The following is a 14,235-nucleotide window of genomic DNA, read 5'->3' on the forward strand; positions in this document are numbered from 1 at the left end:
GCTCATATGAGACCGTTACAGAGAGTGTTTTCTCGATGGGATCCGAAGTTGGAACAGTTTCAAATCCCATTGCCGCTCATAGACTCCGCAAGATCCAGTCTTGGCTGTTGGCTGATCCCAGAGCATCTGTTCTCGTGGAGTGGATCTCGAAGTCCCTCAGTGGATAGTGGTCGCCACGGATGCCAGCCTGTCGGATTGGGGAGTGGTGTGTCAATTGCAGGTGGTCCAAGGGACTTGGTCGATGGAGGAGTCACAATGGAGACTAGGGCGGTCCGACTAGCGCTCCAAATGTTTCTGCCGATTGTGCGCAATCGAGCGGTAAGGGTGCTATCAGACAATGCGATGATGGTGGCCTACATCAACAATCAGGGTGGCACCAGAAGTCACCCGGTGGCCGCAGAGGTGGCACAGCTCATGGTCTGGGTGGAGAAGCATCTCACCATTCTGGCAGCATCACGCATCGCAGGCACGGACAACGTGCAGGCGGATTACTTGAGTCGGCAAAGAATCGATCCCAGAGAGTGGGAGCTTTCTGAGAAGGCGATGACCCTCATCATCTGCAGGTGGGGGGTACCTCATCTGGACTTGATGGCAACTCAATGGAATGCCAAGGCCGCCCGCTTCTTCAGTCGCAGAAGGGAACATGAGGCCAAAGGGGTCAACGCCTTGGTTCTCCCGTGGCCGCCCCGGATCCTGCTTTTTGTCTTCCCTCTGGCCGCTGGTCGGCAAGGTTTTACGCCGCATAGAGGTTCATCCAGGGAAGGTAATATTAGTGGCTCCAGAATGGCCTCAGCGCCCATGGTTCTCCGACTAGGGCACCTTAACCACTTGTTACGTCAAGGCCCTATATTTTTCGATCAGGTGGATCGCTTTTGTCTAGCGGCCTGATTTTGAGTGGAGGCGATTGAGGAAGAAGGCTTACCAGGAGGACGTTATCTCTATCCTCCTACAGGTGCATAAAACCTATACTTCATTGACGTATGTTCGCGTATGGAAGGTGTTCGAGTTATGGTGCAAGGAGCACAGGGTACTTCCCCATCATTCATCAGTGCCACAGATTTTGACGTTTTTGCAGAACGGCCTAGCCAAAGGTTTGTCTTTTAATTACGTTCGGATCCAGGTGGCAACGTTGGGATGTCTCCTAGGCAAGATTAATGGCAGTTCTCTCGTGTCCCATCCTGATGTCGTCTGTTTCCTCCGGGAGGGGGGGGGGAACATTTGAATCCCCCAGTCTGTTCGGTTTGTCCGTCTTGGAGCCTGAATCTGGTACTTCGGGTTTTGTGTGATGTGCCATTTGAGCCCCTGAAAAGAACTACTTTAAAGGACCTCACCCTTAAGATGGTGTTTATGGAGGCTATTTGCTCGGCTCGTAGGGTATCGGAGCTGCAAGCTCTCTCTTGTAGGGAGCCATTTTTGCGCTTTACGGAGTCGGGAGTCTCTCTCAGAACCGTTCCGTCCTTTTTGCCGAAGGTGATTTCTTCGTTCCATCTGAATCAGTCGGTAGAGCTTCCAGCTTTTTCTCTTTTGGATAGAAATGCTCCGCATTGTAGGGAATTGAAGCGTCTGGATGTACAGAGAGTTCTTCTGAGATATTTGGAGACTACCAATTCTTTCTGTGTTTTGGACCATTTGTTCGTCTTGTGGAGAGGCGCTAAGAAAGGACGGCAAACTTCCAAGGCGACTATAGCTCATTGGCTGAAAGAGGCTATCTCGTCAGCTTATCTTTGTTGGGGCCGGCTGGTTCCGGACGGCTTGAAAACACACTCTCTACACACTCACACCTCTTCTTGGGCTGAGTGCCAGTCGGTATCACTGCAGGAGATTTGCAGGGTGGCAACTTGGAAGACGCTTCACAATTTTGTGCGTCACTACTGTCTGGATGTCCAAGCTCCAGATGATGGAAATGTTGGCAGAAGTGTTCTTCAAGCGGGACTCTCCACATCCCACCCTGTGTTGGGAAGCTTTGGTACATCCCAGTAGTCTGGACTGATCCGGGTACATACAGGGAAAGGAAAATTAGTTCTTACCTGATAATTTTCGTTCCTGTAGTACCACGGATCAGTCCAGATGCCCTCCCTTTTTAACGGAGTTTATCGTGAAAGTCCGCTCTGTGATGTTATTTCTACTGCAGAAACCAAAAGAAGGCTACATGTTTATCTGATTTTTTGATTAGTCAGGTGTAGAATGTTCTAGTTTGGTTTTTTTCACTTGATCTGCAAAGATCTAATTATTTGGCAGCACTGTTATCCTCCAACTTATTTCTGCTTTGATACTGTTTATACTGAGGAGCAGCAGGTGGCACACCAGGTTAAGAGGGGGTGCCTTACAAGTTTTTCTCTGTCTCCTTCTGCTGGAAGGGAGGCAAAACCCAGCAGTCTGGACTGATCCGTGGTACCACAGAAAGGAAAATTATCAGGTAAGAACTGATTTTCCTTTCTGCCTGTCCATAAGCCTGATGGTAGGACATGATGTACCATGTCTTCTTGTGTGTTATTGCTCTAATGTTCCTCTTATGATGCATATATACTGCTGTTCTCCAAGTCTGTGTTTGTTTCTTGTGTATTTTATGAAAGCTTTCCTCATTTGCTGAGGTGCATTGTTTTCTGTGTTTACTGATTTGTTTTACTAACTTTTGGTCCTTTGTTGGAAATAAAATTGACTTGGAGAAACTGTGATAATATTCTGTACTGACAGCATATTTAAGCATGATAACTTGTACAACATTTGCACAGGTTACCCGGAACATTAGCTTGGGATTATTTCTCTACCAAATGAGATGTTAAATTGTATCATCTTATATATGTGTCCTCTTAAATCTTGCTTGATATCTTCTAAACACACAGTATCATTGGGTGAGCAGGAAGGACAGATTTCATTTGATTAAAAAAAAAACAAAACAGACTAAGTGGGACAATTCTTTAAAAGATTTTCCAGGTGGGTATTTTGGTCAGATCTTAAAAGTCATGGGCACTGCTAGAGTCAGGTGATGGCTTAGTTAACTAGTGGCATCTTCTGGTAATCTTAGTAGGACTTCTACAGAAAACTGTATCATAATGTCAAGTTGCATAATTAGTCCCCAGCCTCACATAGGATCCTTTGTACTAATGGGTGTTAGTGTTGGATAATACCTATGTACTAAGCATTACTGCTGTGCTGGTTTCCTTATGGTAACACTAGCACACATGCAAATACCCAAACGTAAGCAAATAAAATTTTTGATATTAACTCTACCTACTAAGAGGGTCATTAATCATTTCATGTTAGGGCCTTATCGCGCCCAATAATGCGATAATGCCGCAACGCGCACGATAATTACCACATCGCCAAATGCGTATGCAAATTCAAAATTAGTATTCGAGTGGGAGGAGTTTGGGCGGAGTAAATGGAAATGAGGGTGTGCTAGCGCGGCATGCAATAGAGTAACGCACATTATCATGGGATTTAACATCTGAAATAACTACACCTTTTTTCTTTGTGGTATGGTGAAAAACATTTTTATCGCTGGTGATATAGCGGATTGCATTATTTTCCCAGCGAATATCACGTGCAATAAAAAAAGGAAATCTAATGCATACACTTACATGCATACACTTACCAGGCCTTCCTGGCCCAATAAAAACACCTGTTTCAAACTGGTCTACCTTCCTAAAGCCATAATGTTTGTGGCCAGCATAATTGTATTAGCATACTGGATGGGTTGGCAGGCTCGCCGCAGACAACTACAACTCAAGAACAGGCAAGGCCAGTTCCAAGCCCTCCTAGGAAAGTACCTGCATTGTATGCAGAGCCACAGGTCCCTCAGGGTGGTGACCCAGGCCAGCAATCAGCTCACAGGCAGCCATGGCGCAGGAGATACAGGGAGCGTATCTTTTCTCCATGAACATCCTTGCTGAGCATGCCAGAGGACTATGTGGATTGCAGTTATTGCCTCAGCTCTTGGGTTATCCTGGAATTACATGGAGAAATCCAAGGGGATCTGGATCCGGTCACCAAAAGGTCCCACGTTGTGCCAGGCCTCAAAGTGTTGGCCACCCTGCATTTCATGTGAAGCGGCTCCTTCCAGACTACAGTTGGGGGTCATGGGGGGAATGTCCCAAACCTCATTTTTCCTGCTATCTGAACCAGGTCATCAGAGCAGTCTCTGACCTCATTAATCACTTCATAGCATTTCCTCATGACAGGTAGGACTTGATGGACTTGAAGAGAGGCTTTTATGCCTTCACTAAGTTTCCAAATGTTCTGGGAGCTATCAACTGCACTCACGTAGCCATGATTCCACTCCGTGACAGGGAGGAGATGTTCTGCACCAGGAAGCTCTTCCACTCCATCAATGTACAAGTGGTCTGTGATGCTGGAATGTGCATCCTGGACGTGGTGGCAGGGCTCCCGGGACCTGCGCATGATTCTTTTTTACTTAGGCAGTCGGGCCTGTTTGAAAATTTTGAGGACAGCCTGTACAGTGATAGTTGGCTCCTAGGTAAGATAAGACGCTTCTTTCTACTCGTATATTCCATCTCTGGCTATGTGTTTGTGGCAAATGGCATAGAAATGGGGGATGGCTGGGGGGGGAGGAAAAGCATCGCTGCCATGACAAGTGGCTTGCACAGTTACATCTACAGCCCATTGGCCCAGGGCCTGGCTTTGCCCATGCTGCACATGCCTGCAAATCTTGTCATGGCAAGCAATGCACCGGCCCTAAAGCTTGGGGTGTGAGCAGACACTATACACTTTCAACGTGTTCATTTCCAAAATAGCTCCATTCCTTTCCTACCATTAAGAGCTATTTAAAGCTCACAGGTTTATGACAAGCTTAAAGTGTCCACACTGCTGGCACAGCCCAATCACATGTGGCTGGTTAGTGAGGTGTCATCCACATTGTCGGCCTCAGTTTGTCTTGAGCCTCACACAACCAGAAGCAGTGTCCTGTGTATGTTGGTGGCCTGGCATATTCCCTCTGTCGGGGCTCACAAATGGGTTTCTGTAGAGGATGTACAGTCGAGCCAGCATGGACATTCCCAATCACACCATGAGGTAGCGTTTATGCAGCTAACACAGGTGTGGAAGCTCTTATGTATTGCTTCAAGTTTGGCAGCCAGCTACACACCAGTAGCCTTAGCTTGGTTGCGAGGGCCTGGCATGCACCTGTTGCAATACCCAGATGCGATTCCGTTGTCCCGAACAGCTAAGCTACTTTTGGATACTGCTAGCCTGCACATATACTGGCCCACAACAATCTGATATGCTGTTAGGCTACGTAAATCGGCCTTTAAAGGCTCAGGGAAAGACACAGGCTACTTTATACAATCTTATAGGATGCTGTGTTTTGCCAGCCAGATATGCAAGTGACAGTGCTATGATCGATGACTTAAATGTGTCTTTGGTGCAGGAGATTCTGGGTGTGGTTGCAGGACCTGGCTTCTCACCCCTGTTGCCATTCCCAACACACCGATAGAGACGAGGTACAACGAGGCCTTATGTACTGCCCGCTGTGTCATCGAACGCACCTTCGGAGTTCTCAAATGTTGCTTTCGCTGATTGGACAAGATGGGTGGAGCTTTAATGTATGCCCCACTGAAAGTTGGAGATATAGTGCTGCTTTGCTGTGTCTTCCATAATTTGCTCTACGCCATGGATTACAAATGGATATAGTTCCTGATCGCCCCTGGATCCCCCATGTGTCCCTGCACAAGCGCGACACCACGCTGAGTGGCAGCCATCTTCGCCAAAACCTTATAGAATGCTACTATGCCTGATAGGCCTCACCTACCACATCCCCTTCCAGAGAAGGGAGCCCACTAGAGTGACAGCTGCTGCTCTCCTCGCTATCATCTTTCTTTCTCTCTGCTTCTCTGTTTAGGTCACTGTGTAACCGAAGGCACGTATGCCTACTCAGATAACACTTGACAATGCAACAGTACGCTGTACTTGGAAAACTGTTGTGAAAGTAAAGATGACCTCAAATACATGTAGCTACCATAATGTGTTCTGCCTGATAGTGACACTAAAAGAGGCATGTTTGTCACGAGTGTTTGAAGGCTACCTTTTCCGTGTGGCTTGCTGCCCCTCCCCCGCAGACCCCATCCTAGAGCTCACATGTGGAAGAGATTGTGCCACAAATGTGGTGCCACGCCAGCTACTCCTCGAGCATGGAGAGCTACAGCTCTAGAAAAGCTATAATTCTCAAATAGCTCAGAAGCTTCACGGCACAGCCTAAACATACAGGTGGACAGTTTAAGGTTTCATGCACAGATTTCCTATTTTACTGCCTTATTGCGTAGCTGAGAAACGTGTGCATATGAAGTGATACACTTGTACTGGGTAGGCTTACAGTCACATGGGTGTGCCAAGACACAGCTAACATCACTGCTTCACCAGTTTCACAGCCACTGCTGAGTATGTTTTCCAACTGGATCCAGATTCACAGGACATGTTGATCCATTCCTGGTCTTCCTTCCATGCATGCAAGTATTGATAGTCAAGGTTTTGCTTGGCAAACCTATAGGGAAATAATATGAAATCCCAGCATGTAATGGGTTCCAAACCAGGACAGCATTTAACAGTCCTGACAATTGGAGGCAGTTGGCAACATGACTGCAGACATCAGAGTGGTGTTGTACCACACCTTGCCTTACAGCCTGGGGTATAGTGCCTATGGTACCTGGTGCCATTCCCACAATGGGCACAGCTCCTTCTAAGCTAGCATTCATCTCGGTGGTTGCATGCATCCCGACACAGATACAGCGTACTACACCTAGCTGTGCTATTTAGAAATTATAAAGTTCACAAGATGAGGGCCATGGCAGTTGTCATGTCATGTAGGTTCCGTTATCTTCTCAGAGAGCCTGCACCAGGATGCTTGTCCTGATAAGTGAAGGCATGACTGAGAATCAGATGGTGTCCTGCCTTCACATGTATTTACAATGACCTCTGACATGTCACTGTCACACTGTTTTGTAAGCACTCTTACAGCACCCACATCTCTCCCGATCAAAAGTTGACATCATAGAAGGCAATGGTAAGGTGTGTTGCAATCTCCTGGCTTCAACTTGCCCATCACAGGTAGGTTTACTCAGATATGGAGATGTCAGGGTGCAGCAAGGGGCATGGCCATTATGCCTCACTGATAGTCATGTGGTGCACCTGTAGGGACGTATGTATGTTACCAGAAAATAGGCAGAGTATTTACCTTTTATCTATACCTAGTATTTCTTACAGTCCAGCAGCCATCTGTGAGCACCCTTAAAGAACATGCTGAGCACTCCAGCGCCAAACAGCTTGCAGATAGTTCCCTTTCCAATGTCACTTCACACGTTTCTGTGCTTTCATACTTGCAGGCCCTTGTGGATCCTGTTAAGCGCCATGCCATTTTTTATGACGCTTATGGCCAGGGAGACAAGAACACTTAGATTTTCAGTGAAAAACAATCTTTTATTGAACAATGTAAGTATTCTCGGGAGATGCTGATGCCATGCCTCTGACAACCTGTCCACCAGCATTCATCGTATACAGGAAGTGATCCTTCTTTTATAGAAAACATACCATATTGTGGAAGCTTCTAGACTTGCATGACTGCCCAAAGAATCATTTACATAGGTTGTCATGTCAACAGCATAATGTAACTATCTCTGAACTGCCCTGATTAGTTTTCCCAGGTGTGGCCCATTTGCCCTCACTCTCCAGATAGTCCTTTGTTCTGTTAAAATCTTACTGGTCAAGATAATTAACACATCTGTGGCTGTGTTGATAAAAACTCCTGAGAATAGTGCCTGAAGCTCCTGCTGTTGGTTTCTTCTTTGTGACCCAATGAATAGGCTTCACCTTTCTGGTGCCAGCTTGCCTGCCTTTATAGATATCCAGGGAAATTCTGCAAGTCATGCTTAGAAAGTCACTTAGAGTTCATTCAGCCAAAGCAGGCTAAGAAAACCCGAGGATTCTGGGGGGTTTTCTTTCTCCATGTTGGTTTTCTGTTCAGGCCCACTCATCAATCCACATGCCTGTCATGACTTGTGGCGAATCAGGAAGAGCTGCTATCTTGTAGGCTGTGCCTCATGTGGTGTCTGACACTTTTACTGTTGAGCAGTGAGCAGTGAGCATGGCAGATGTGCTTCTACACTGTCAAAGATCTGCTCTGTGTACAGCATTATTGTTAGAGAAACTGTTGTCAGCTGAACAGTTAATGACCCTCTAAGCTGCCTCCATTGTAAACAGAACACAGTGCTAAATGCATAGGCCTACTGCTCACAGAGGTCTCGTGGTTGCTATGATGGCTGATGGCCTTTCAGTGTTGGTCTCTTGCCAGACACACATTTAGTGCCATCTAAGCCCTTCATGGGCCCATGTCACTACTTCTGTCAAAGTAGGTGTCATTTATGCCTCTGTCAAATGTGTTTTTAGTGGCCAGGGATAGTGTGTGGCGATGAAGGACTCTGACTACATCATTAGCAGTTTGATGCCTGTCCCTCTTTGTCCCTATGTTGTTTGATGACAAACATTGTAGGAAGATATGCTTTGCCCAGGTGTAGTACGGGAAGTGCCGCAGGTAGTGCATACTGCAAACAGAAGTGTGTGAGTGTGCGACTCAGTGACTGACGTATTATGTTAGTCTCTGTCAATCTCTGTGTCTGTGGGTGGTGCTGTTGCACTGGGAGATACCTCCCTTGCCACAGCAATCCATACCCCAGAGCAGGCATTGGGTGTGCATTCATTTTGAACACACACTGCTTTTGGACAGCAGTGCTCTTTTGAGAACAGCTGCCTCTGACAGTTGAGCATATGGGCTGCAGTAGGAATGGCCTCAAACTTTGTACTGTAAAATTGGACCTAGTAAACTCACAGTTGATACCTACTGTTGAGAGAGGGTCAGAGGTGTGCAAGGTGGTAGGGGAACACGTCAAAAATGCAATCTTATGTGTACATATTAGTTGACAATTGCTTGGAATGCACACCATCCACCCCCACACAGATTCTTTTCCACCTAGTACTTGCAGTGGGCCTAATACTTAAGTATTAGGGTGTGTTCGCTACCCATAACTTAGGCAGGCACAGAGGCTTTCAACTTTAGGGAGGGAGGTAGTGGGTGTTAAGAAGCTGTCCAATGAATGTGGGGATGCTGTGATGTATGGAAAGTAGAGTGGCAAGGACCACCTAATGCCATCGATGTAGGCCCCTTTCAGATGAATGGTTTGCATCATGATGGGTTTGTGACAGATTGTACTCAGATAGCCGGTGCAGGGGGCTGTATGTATGTGTGTGTGTGTGGGGATGGTTTGCTTGGCAGGTGCCTGAGGCCTGGCAGAAGTCCTATTTGGCAGTCTCTTTTTGCTGACTCTGGTCTGCTTTGCCTACTCTCTGTTGATCATATCATGCACACTTCACATAGAGGCTGCAACTCCAGGGCACATCATTTCACACTCACTACATCCTCTGTATACACTGGCAGGGTAGGGCTACCTTCTTTCTGCCACATGTAGGTCAGTAGTTTTCCTGTCCATACATAGAGATAGTGCACCTATATCTGCTGTTGAATGTAGGGGACAGGCTTTGCTTAGCCCTTTAGGCGCTGCACTTCTTCATTAAACTATCTTTCCCTTCCATAACGCTGTGTACTTGCTGACTGTTGGAACAGAGTGTGAGCTGCTGTTTGACAACTAGGGAGGAGGAGTGAAGGAGTAGTGTCTTGTCCACAATGTGCACAGGCAAAGAGCACAGGGTCTAGAGGGCTGCTGCTGCTGCTTGGGATCTGGCAGACTTCCACAGACAGGCTGCCATACCTGAGGTGGTCTGCCTTTGGGATCGGGATGCTACCTGTAAGGTCATCCTTACCATAAGTATTATAGAGATCCCCAAGCCATCCCAGTACAGGGGTGCTAGGCACTATGTGGAAGTGGTCCCAAGCAGCAACAGCCCTCTAGGCCCTGTAGCTGTTTGCCTGTGCACATTGTGGACAAGACATTGTCACACAGCAGCTCACACTCTGTTCCAACAGTCAGCAAATACATGTTATATTAGGTTTACTGTGACAGTGACAAAGGATTGGTTACAGATAGCCTTTCGTTCATGACACAAGTAAGGGGTCTGAAGATCAAGTCTTGTGTCATGATGACTCCAGCTTCCCCTTAACACCACACAATAAGAACATAAGAACAAAAGAAATTGCTATACTGGGTCAGACCAAGGTCCAACAAGCCCAGCATCCTGTTTCCAAAAGTGGCCAATCTAGGCTACAAGTACCTGGCAAGTCTCAAAAAGTTAAGTAGATTCCATGCTACTAATGCCAGTAATAGCAGTGACTATTCTCTAAGACAACTTGATTAATAGCAGTTAATGGACTTCTCCTCCAAGAACTTATCCAAACCTTTTTTAAACCCAGCTACACTAACTGCACTAACCTCATCCTCTGGCAACAAATTCCAGAGCTTAATTTATGTTGAATGAAAACATAATTTCTCTGATTAATTTTAAATGTACTACTTGCTAACTTCATGGAGTGCCCCCTAGTCCTTCTATTATCCAAAAGAGTAAATAACCAATTCACATTTACCCATTCTAGACTTCTCATGATCTTAAAGACCTCTATCATACCCCACCTCAGCCGTCTCTTCTCCAAGCTGAACAGCCCTAACCTCTTTAGTCTTTCCTCATAGGGAAGCTGTTCCATCCCCTTTATCATTTTGGTTGCCCTTCTCTGTACCTTCTGCATTGCAACTATATCTTTTTTTGAGATGCAGCGACCACAATTGAACACAGTACTCAAGGGCGGTCTCACCATGTGTTACAGCGGCATCATGACATTTTACGTTTTATTCACCATTCCCTTCCTAATAATTCTAACATTCTATTTGCTTTTTTGACTAATACAACACACAGAGCTGACAATTTCAATGAATTATCTACTATTATGCCTGGGTGGTAGCTCCTAATATGGAACCTAACATCATGTAACTACATGTTGGGGTCCCCACCGCTTCCCTTCTGCTAAGGCCCAGGCCCACCTACCTCCGCTTCAGGGATCACCGAGTCCTGTCCGCTCCGGGCCCCGGGGGCTTCTCTCACTCCACGTGGCGGCCGCCATTACGTGCCTGCTTCTCGTCATCCTTGCGCGCGCGTGAGGACGTCCCTCTTGAGCGCTCAACTCCCGGAAGCCTGGCCCCGCCCGCGCTGCTGACGTCACGCCCAAGTCCCGATATAACCGGCGCTCAAACTCTCTCTCATTGCCTTGCAATGAGGTTCACAATGCCATAGTTGTTCTTAGTTGCGTTCCTGGTGATCTTCACGTTGACTGCTTCCGACCCCGGCTTGCTTCTGACTCCGCTTCTGCCTGCTGCCTGCCTCTGACTCCGGTTTGCCTCTGACTCCGCTTCCGCCTGCTGCCTGCCTCTGACTCCGGTTTGCCTCTGACTCCGCTTCTGCCTGCTGCCTGCCTCTGACTCTGGTTTGCTTCCGACTCTGCTTCAGCCTACAGCCTGCTACAGACTCCGCTTCAGCCTACAGCCTGCTTCAGACTCCGGTTTGCTACAGACTCCGCTTCAGCCTACAGCCTGCTTCAGACTCCGGTTTGCTACAGACTCCACAGCCGCCCGCTGCCCTGCCTTCAGCCGGCCCTCGGCCCTGTGCAGCCGGCCCCCTGCCTTCCAGGTACCTTGGACTTCCTGCCCTCTCTCAGCTTCTGGACTTTCTGTCTCACTTCTAAGTCCCGAGGACCTGAGACCCTACGGGCTCCTCCCGGGGGGTCCCTGATTCCTGGGTGAACCCCTCTGACCTGTGGCTCCGCCTCCCGGCCTACCCTGCCTCCCTAGGTAGGTCGGCCCAAGGGTCCACTTTCTCTCCAGCAGTGTCCAACTGCAACACTACAGCACAGATTATTTTTCCCTATACGCATCACCTTGCACTTGTCCACATTACATTTCATCTGACATTTGGATGCCCAATCTTCCAGTCTCGCAAGGTCCTCCTGCAATTTATCACAAGCTGCTTGTGATTTATTTACTATGAATAATGTTGTATCATCTGAAAATTTGATTACCGCACTCATCGTATTCCTTTCCAGATCATTTTTAAATATATTGAAAAGCACTGGTCCAAGTACTGATCCCTGAGGCACTCCACTGTTTACCCTTTTCCACTGAGAAAATTGACTACTCCTTTCTGTTTCCTGTCTTTTAAACAGTTTGTAATCCACGAAAGGACACTGCCTCCTATCCCATGACCTTTTAGTTTCCTTAGAAGCCTCTCATTAGGGACTTTGTCAAACGCCTTCTGAAAATCCAAATACACTATATCTACTGGCTCTCCTTTATCCACATGTTTATTAACCCCTTCAAAAACAGGAAGCAAATTTGTGAGGCAAGACTTGCCTTGGGTAAATCCATGCTGACTGGGCTCCATTAAATCATATTGAAGAAACCCAATCTGGACCCTAGAGACCCCTCCAACATTCGCCCAGTTTCAAACCTACCTTTTATAGCAAAGCTCTTGGAAAGGGTAGTCAACAACTGAACGACTTTTTAGAAAAACAAAATGTACTCTTCCCCTCCCAATTCGGTTTCCAGAAATTCTTTAACACTGAAACTCTAATAATATCCCTTTCCAACACTCTCATCAAGGGATTAGATAAAGACCAATCATTCATCCTCACATTATTGGACATCTCGTCAGCTTTCGATCTATCAATCACAACATACTCTTAAATCTTCTCACAGAAATTGGCATATCAGGAATGGCCCTCAGCTGGTTCAAGTCATTCCTTAACGATAGACACTATAAGGTGAGAATTGGTAATAAAGAATCTGCCCCTATAAATCTAACCCGATGAGTCCCTCAAGGTTCATCCCTATCTCCGACCCTCTTCAATATTTACCTCCTCCCCCTCTGCTAACTCCTATCTAACCTAGGCCTCACCCACTTCATCTGTGCAGATGATGTCCAAATTCTTATCCCCATAACCGATTCCATCTCCAGTTTCCTCAAGACCTGGGACCACTGCCTTAAATCGATCAACCAGCTCCTTACCAGCCTCAACCTAGCCCTCAACCCAGCAAAAACGGAAATATTCGTCATCTCCGCTGACCAAAAGCATCCCTCCCTACTCACCCCGGCAACACTGACTATATCTACCGCCCAACAAGTAAAAGACCTAGGCGTTACGCTGGACAGTCAGCTGAATCTAAAAAAAAATCATTAATACCACAATAAAAGATGGCTTCTTTAAACTTCAAGTTCTAAAGAAATTAAAACCCCTCCTCCACCTCCATGACTTTCGAATGGTCCTCCAAGTTACACTGTTCTCAAAAATCGACTACTGCAACTCTCTGCTTCTAGGTCTCCCTATGATTACCATTAAACCTCTCCAAATGCTCCAAAACTCAGCAGCCAGAATCCTCACTAACACACGCAAAAAAAGAGCACATTGCCTCCTATCCTCAAAGATCTCCACTGGCTCCCTATCCGTTTCAGAATAATCCACGTGCCTTACGATTATCCACAAGTCTCTACACAACCAACACTTTCTCTGGCTAAATGACGCTTTACAATACTATACATCCAATAGACCTTTCAGATCCGTCTACAAGGGAACCCTCCTCACTCCATATCCCAAGCTGTTCCACCTCACCTCCACCAAGGAATAAGCCTTTTCCTTAGCAGGCCCCAAGTTATGGAATTCCATGCCTCCAGATCTACGCGTGGAACACTGTACCCAAACCTTAAAAAAAAAATCTAAAAACATGGCTATTTAAGCAAGCCTTCACTTAGCCTCCCCCTCTAGATGTAACCTCCCTTCCCTTCTTTTCATTATGATACCCATCTGCCTTTCCATCCTTCCTTCCCCCATTCTAGGTCCCCCTTCCTTGCCTTCCTGTCTCCTTAAGTAATCCTCCCAGGGTTATCTTACTCATACCCCCCCCTGCCCACCTCAACACCCCTTCCCCCCAAATCTCGTAGACAATCCTGTTTAGAATCCTTTGGTTATATAATCGACTATATATAAACACTGTATATATTCCTTTGTTATATCACCTGCTGTACATTAAACCTTCATATCCATCAACTGTATACTTCCATTAGATCAACTGTGTAAATATGTATGTACCAGCAAGCATTTTATGTACCAGCTAGGCTCCCCCCCCCCCCCCCCCCCCCCCCCCCCCCGCTATACCTCTTTCTCTTAATCTATTTCCGATTCCTTCTATTTCCAAGTTATTCCCCCTGTTTCAATGTAACTTTACCACTTCTTCTATG

This window comes from Rhinatrema bivittatum, chromosome 1 (genome assembly GCF_901001135.1).
Source record: "Rhinatrema bivittatum chromosome 1, aRhiBiv1.1, whole genome shotgun sequence".
Classification (NCBI taxonomy): Eukaryota; Metazoa; Chordata; class Amphibia; order Gymnophiona; family Rhinatrematidae; genus Rhinatrema; species Rhinatrema bivittatum.